Genomic DNA, 7,500 nt, shown 5'->3' with positions numbered 1-7,500 from the left:
TACAAATATATTCAAACAAAACAAAATAAAATAGAAAAAATGAAAATAAAACAGACAACAAAATAAAAGGGCAGTTGGCCTTTATTGCACCTGTCGAGGCGCGATGTTATGGTTACACGAGTAATTCTGTTTTGGCCTCGTTGTGAGCGAATGGGGCCGCATGGGTCGAGGGGGCCACAGGCAATAAATGACGAGTTTGCGAGGAAATTGCGGAACCCCGGCCGCCGCCGCTGCCGCTATGCCGAGATGCTGGTCAAAGGGAAACAAGGGGGCCTAGACAACAGGTCGACTGAGGACGTCGAATGAAGGGGACGACTGAGGAGATCGAGTGAATAGGTCAACTGAAGAGGTCGAGCAAGTAGGTCGAATGAGGAGGTCGAGTGAAGGGGTCGACTGAGGAGATTGAGTGAATAGGTCAACTGAAGAGGTCGAGCAAATAGGTCGAATGAGGAGGTCGAGTGAAGGGGTCGACTGAGGAGATCGAGTGAATAGGTCAACTGAAGAGGTCGAGCAAATAGGTCGAATGAGGAGGTCGAATGAGGAGTTCGAGGGAGCAGATCGAACGAGCATGTCGATCAGTGAGATCGAATGAAAAAGGTCGAATGATGAGATCAAGAGATTAAGTCGAGAGAACAGGTCGAGCGAGCAGTTCGAGGAGGTCGACTGAGTGTGACTGAGTGTGTCGTGCGAAGAGGTCGAGTGAAGGAAAGACTTGCCTCTACGAGTTATAACTGTTTGCTTGTGGGCACCGCGACAATCTTGAGAATCACTGGCGTCAACTCTCCTGTGATTTGCGGCACATATTTCACTTTCACTGACGTGTGGCGATTTCATTCAGGTTGATGGACGTCACCATATCTATAATGACGTACTTTGTTAATTCAGTTTTGGTTCATAACAGGTGGTTTCCTTCAGATGGGGAAACATCACCATAAACAAGGCGTTCAGTCAATGATGACGATTAATTCAATGATGCGTATGTGTGACGATAAATATGATATATATCTACATTAATTTTCATCAGTTTACACACACACACACACGCACACACATACACATACACACACACACACACACACACACACACACACACACACACACACACACACACACACACACACACACACACACACACACACACACACACACACACACACACTCGCGCGCGCGCGCGCGCGGAGAGAGAGAGTTGACACATTGACCTGGTGGATAGGCTTGAGAATCTTAATGATTACAAAAGCTATGTCGATAGAGAAGAAATCTCTGCAGGGTCACCCATATCGAAAAGGTTTTGTAAGAAAGATCAGAGAAAGAGCAGCTCACACACACACACAGTCGCAGGGCCCACTGCTAACTGGCATGTTCCTGATGGCGAAAAGGGAAATTCCTCATAGATATATGGGGTACCGTCATAATGACGACGTGGACCATTGGGCACCCTATAGATATATAGGGCTTCACCGAATATAATGAATAAGGTGACACCAGAGAAATATCTCACCAGAAACCAGTTGGCAGGGAGGTGAGATTACTGCCAGAACCCCTTGATAGCAAACATGAACATGAATAGTACAATCAAAACAAAACCGGGCGTTCCTGTTGGATCATCGTCTCCTAAAGGTCCAACCGCAGTGTCTCGTGTGCTTACGGGCAGTGTGCCACCGAATGTGAGTAAGCACTGTCCAAGCAGATCCAAGTCTTGGACATTAAACAACATGAAGAAAATGAAGATCTGTACTTACAACGTAAGAACTCTCTCAGAAGACCACAGGCTGGAGAGTTTAATGGAAGAACTAGACAATATCAAGTGGGAGACAGTAGGGCTGATTAAAGTCCGAGGAGTGGAAAAAAAGCTGATACAATTACAAGATGGTCACCACTTGTTCTACTATAGAGATAAGTACAAAGAAAGGTCTAGTGGAGTAGGATTCTTGATAAACCGAGAGGTTGCTGGTAACGTAGTCAAATTTAGTAGTTTATCAGACAGGGTAGCTTGGATTGTGATTAGGCTGTGTAAAAGGTACACTCTAAAAATAGTTCAGGTTTATGCACCAACTTCACAGAATTCAGACGATGAAATTGAGTCGTTCTATGATGATTTAACTCAGGTAATGGATAAAGAAAAAAGTAAGTGCACGTTGGTAATAAGCGACTTCAATGCTAAAGTGGGGAAGAAGATGGGAGATGAGTCGTTCATTGGGATTTTGGAGTGAATATCATTAGGGAATCGGCAGAGAAAGTAGGAAGTACAAAAAGTATTAAAGAAAACAAATACTCTAAAGCTACATGAAGCTTTAGTTGTCGAAGACCATAGTTGAGTCAGTAAATTCATCTGTAGACGTTAATAATGTACAAAAGATTACAAAGGAAGAAGTATAATTTGCTCTAAAATATGAAACGAGAAAAAGCACCTGAGGAAGATGGTATGTCGATATATCTGTTGAAAGACGCAGGGAAAGAAGTTTATATTAAGTTAGCTCAGTTGTACACCCAGTGCTTACGTCAAAAAAGCGTTCCTGAATCGTGGTGCAATGCTATAGTGATTTTGCTTCATAAAAAAGGAGACCAGAAGGACCTTAGTAACTATCGGCCGATTAGCTTGCTATCAAATGTATATAAAGTATTCTCCAAGATCCTTACAAATGGACTAAGTCAAGTTTTAGATGGAAACCAACCGAGAACAGGCAGGCTTTAAAAGCGGAGATTCGATTCTAGACCATTTGCAGGCGATGAACCAACTAACGACAGAATACAATATACCTCTGTGTTTAGCTTTTGTAGATTACGAGAAGGCCTTTGACTCGGTAGAACAAATAGCAGTACTAAACTCGTTACGCAAGCAGGGTACAAACGAACAGATCGTAAGGGTTTTAGAAAAGATTTATGCGAAAGGTACCGCTATAATTCGACTACATAAAGATACAGAAAAGATCAAGATCGAGAAAGGAGTACGGCAAGGCGATACCATTTCACCCAAATTATTTACAGCTTGTTTGGAAGATATTTTCAGAAGGTTGAGTTGGGAAGAGAAAGGTTTGAAGATTAATGGCGAATATTTGAACCACCTAAGATTTGCAGATGATATTATTCTTATTTCAGAAAAAAAAGCAGAAGACTTGCAAGAAATGCTGAGTGATCTGAACAAGGAAAATCTTAAAGTAGGTTTAAAAATGAATAAGAGTAAAACTAAAGTAATGTTTAACACGAAAGTTCAAAGCAAAGAGATTATAGTCAATGGTGAGAGTCTTGAAGAAGTTGAAGAGTATAATTATTTAGGCCAGATGGTGAAAGTGACAAAAGATCATGATAATGAAACAAAAAGACGTATTACAATTGGTTGGAAATTGTTTGGTAAATATAATAAAATCCTGAGAGGCTCTCTACCCTTATGTTTGAAACGTAAAGTTTACAATCAGTGCATTCTGCCAGCAATAATCTACGGGTGTGAGACTTGGAAACTAACGAAGGCGATGGAAACAAAGCTAAGGACTAAACAGAGGAGAATGGAGAGATTAATGATGGGAATAACGCTGAGAGACCAAAAGAGAGCAGGTTGAATGAGAGAGCAGACTAGAGAGAAAAATATTGTGGAAGCGGTGAAAGAGAAGTGGAATTGGGCAGGTAAGTTAGTGGGAACGAGTGATGAGCGATGGAGCAAGTGTGTTACTGAGTGGATGCCGCGAGGTGGGAAGCGTGGAAGAGTGAGACCAGACAGAAGGTGGAGAGACGAGATAGAGAAGTTCGCAGGAGTGACGTGGCAGAGGTTGGCGCGGTCGTGTGAATCATGGAATGCTATGAAGGAGACCTTTGTTCAGCAGTGGATTTGATATATATATATATATATATATATATGTATATATATGTATGTATATATATGTATATACACATATGTATATATATATACACATATATATATACATACACATATGTGTATACATATATATATATGAGTATGTATATATATACATATATATATATATACACATATATATATATACACATATATATATATATACATATATATATATACACACATATATATATATATATATATATGTATATATACATATATACATATATATATATATACATATATATCTGTGTGTGTGTGTGTTTGTATGTGTGTGTACATACATACATATATATATACATATATATATATATATATTACATATATATATATATATATATATAATTTCCATAAATATATATCAATATTTCGTCACTAATTTCTTCGCACCGAATGAGGTGATGATTGAGATCGAGGGAAAGTATTTCTGGAGAAGATGTCCAGCTCTCACCTGCAGGACTAAGATCTAATATTTACAACATCGGAAATTCTACAGAGACCAGAGACCTTGACCTACTTGGCCGAAGGGGATTCAAGGTCATGAGAGATTTCTGTCGAGTTGAACATAATAGATTTAATATTTTGATTTATTCAGACGATTTTCTTCGTTAGTGGGGTGGACAACAGTGTTGGTCAATCGAGACTCCGTTTTGTCTGAATAAGATTGTCTAGCATTAGCCAGAATAAAATATAGAAAAGGAAGTTATAATGTGTATTATATTTCCATTCTGTCTGCCGCCAGGTGATTTTATTATTTTTTCTGATATCCCTTCAGTGGCGAGTATGTGCCTTGCATTCGTGATAGGTTGCAATATTACATAAGGCATGAAACATTGTGATACTACCGAACGAAACAAACTGAAACATGTGCCCAACATGAACCGTTGATTGTATATTTACGGAAAGCAAATGGTTCCTCTTCACCTATATATCTCTGACCCATAAACTAGTATCACTTACAAGAATGCAATACCTGTCGTCTTCTGTAAATATGTAACAAAGGGTTTCTTTTCGTCGACTTTATAAGATACAACTCTACGAGTTCATAAAAGACTCATTCACCCATTAAATCTACGACCTAAAACCACACGACATCGTAAACTTACGACCTAAATCCTTACATGTCCTCCGAGAGGACATTAACTGCCGCAGTACTTACAAGTGGGGACAAGTACACAATCAACATGAGACTGCTGGAGTAAAGTTGGTCGTCTGTGTATTCTTGTCTTTTGTGATGTCAGTCACGTTGATAATGACCGGCTCATACTGTGCATGGTGCGCGCGTGTGTGTGTGTTTGAGCAGGCAAGAAAATACCACAAAGTAAATGTTTTTTTTTTTTCCCAAAATGCACAGGGTAACTTCACCAAACGATTTTGTTCAATAAAGGCAGTATCTGAAGTGTGTGTGTGTGTGTTTGTGCATGCAAGAAAATACCACAAAGTAAATGTTTTTTCTTTTTTTTCCAAAATGCACAGGTCAACTTCACCAAACGATTTTATTCAATGAAGGCAGTATCTGAAGCGCGTGCGTGTGTGTGTGTGTTTGTGCATGCAAGAAAATACCACAAAGTAAATGTCTTTTCTTTTTTCCAAAATGCACAGGGCAACTTCACCAAACGATCTTATTCAATGAAGGCAGTATCTGAAGGGGATGAAAATGCTGTGAAATTCTTGGGTAGGACGACGTGCATTACATATTTTGTTCTGGCTATTGCAAGACAATTGTATTCAACAATGAATTGCAAATAAAAGCATGTTTTGTTTTAAATTGATTTGTATTTGTAGTACCAAGATAAGGTAGTAGAAAATGAAAAAAGGTCCAGTCAGTCTTACGAGTTTGTGAAAGTGTCATTCAAATTTCTATAGTTTCTAAACGACCACTCATTTGTTTGTGTACAGACATATCTACATCCTGGTCACGCTGTATATGTTTGCGTGTTAGCTGGCTCTACACAGACTCACCGTTCAGATAACGTTTCGACTTTACATAGGGCCTCTAGGCTCCTCCATAGCTCAAGTATAGGTAGTCTGTTCCCATTTGCTGAAAATTGGCGGTGAAGTCGACATGACGCCATAGCTTCGCATACAACCTCCCCCAGACTTTGTGATTTCATACCTTGGCAGGGCAATTTGACGTCGCTTCAGGAGGGCAACATCAAACACAGTTGAATCAGCAACATCAAACCATTCATGTCAGCGACATAAGATGTCAAGAAGGAGGTTCTGAAAGGCGATCAAAGGGCCAGGGACCCTTGTATCCAAACCTAAGATCGGCTAACGTATAGCTAAATTACAAAAGGAAAACCTTTGAAATGCTTGGATGTATCTCGAGAGACGATATAAAGACTTGAAGATATATATTGGTGAAATTAATCTGCAGGAAATGTCCTCCATTTTTTTAATAAAGAATAAGAATACTTAATCTAAGTTTCTTATTTTCGAATCTGTGCTCATGAGAATCGAGTCTACTTTCTGGCTCTAGTGAATTTCCTTTGCAATAAATAGAATTTCTAAGAATCTTTCGACTCTGGGTAGTAGCATGATTGTCAATATTTTTTCCTGGCCGTAAAAAGATCCCGACCATGCTGTAGGTTAAGGGTTACCGTCACGATTTCATGAGTAAGAAGTCGTGGGTTCGATACCCGGGGCCCGCTGGGGGCTTGCCTCATTGTTCTCACGACGGTTCTGGCCAGTCGGGAAGGCGACCCCCCCTACAAAAAAAAAAAAAAAAACCTTGTCGAAAATGACAAGGTTTTTCATGCAGGGGTTTCTCACTTCCCAGTGCGTGGGAGTGGGATGGTGAGTTTAGCATACCATTACGTCTTGCTTTCGCTTCTTGAGGTGTCCTTTGCCTGCTCAAAGACTACAAACACAGAAAGGGTTACGCAAGACGTGGGGCGGAAGAAGAAGAAGAAATGTTTCAGTTTCCAACGGTGAAGTGTACTGGTGTAAACACTAGAGAATATTGGAGAGTTCTTCTATTTACAAAAGAAAGAAACAATCCGATTCCAGGATTTGGAGGGATGAAACACTCACCCGGGCATGCCTATGTATACGTCTATATTAATATACGACAGTCTTTCTATAAACTTAGCATGTTTATTTCAGATTTGAAAACACTTGTGATGGATAAAAGTTACATAATAGCGAAATACAGACGTCAGTATAAAAAAACAAAAAATAACGAGACATTGTAGTTCATCACTATGAATAGAATTAAAAAGAAATGACCAGAAATAATAAATTCTTTGAATTTTGAAAATTACAAATCAGTTGCTTAACATAATTGATGAAGGTAATTCCCGATAATAAAAACGAATACAAACAAAGAGAAAATACAAGTTCTGCTGTACATAAAACAGCTTTCATTATCTATTATTTACCCATTAATTAGATAGACAATACACCTTTTTGTATTATTTCACTAAATAAAATCTCTTCACGTCAACTAATTTCTAGTTTGGAGTTTCGTATCACATTTAGAAACCTTTGTGAGAATTTAAGATAAAATTTCAAACCTATTGATTCAGATTCACTGCAATAGGGTATATAGACTATACATATTTATAGATTTCTCTACGTCTGTCTATATATATTTTTCCTAACATTAAATCCATCAACCAATGAAAAGAAAAACACGAAAAGGATTG

This window comes from Oratosquilla oratoria, chromosome 41 (genome assembly GCF_046742065.1).
Source record: "Oratosquilla oratoria isolate Oo_2021 chromosome 41, ASM4674206v1, whole genome shotgun sequence".
Classification (NCBI taxonomy): domain Eukaryota; kingdom Metazoa; phylum Arthropoda; class Malacostraca; order Stomatopoda; family Squillidae; genus Oratosquilla; species Oratosquilla oratoria.
This window is presented reverse-complemented; position numbering follows the sequence as displayed.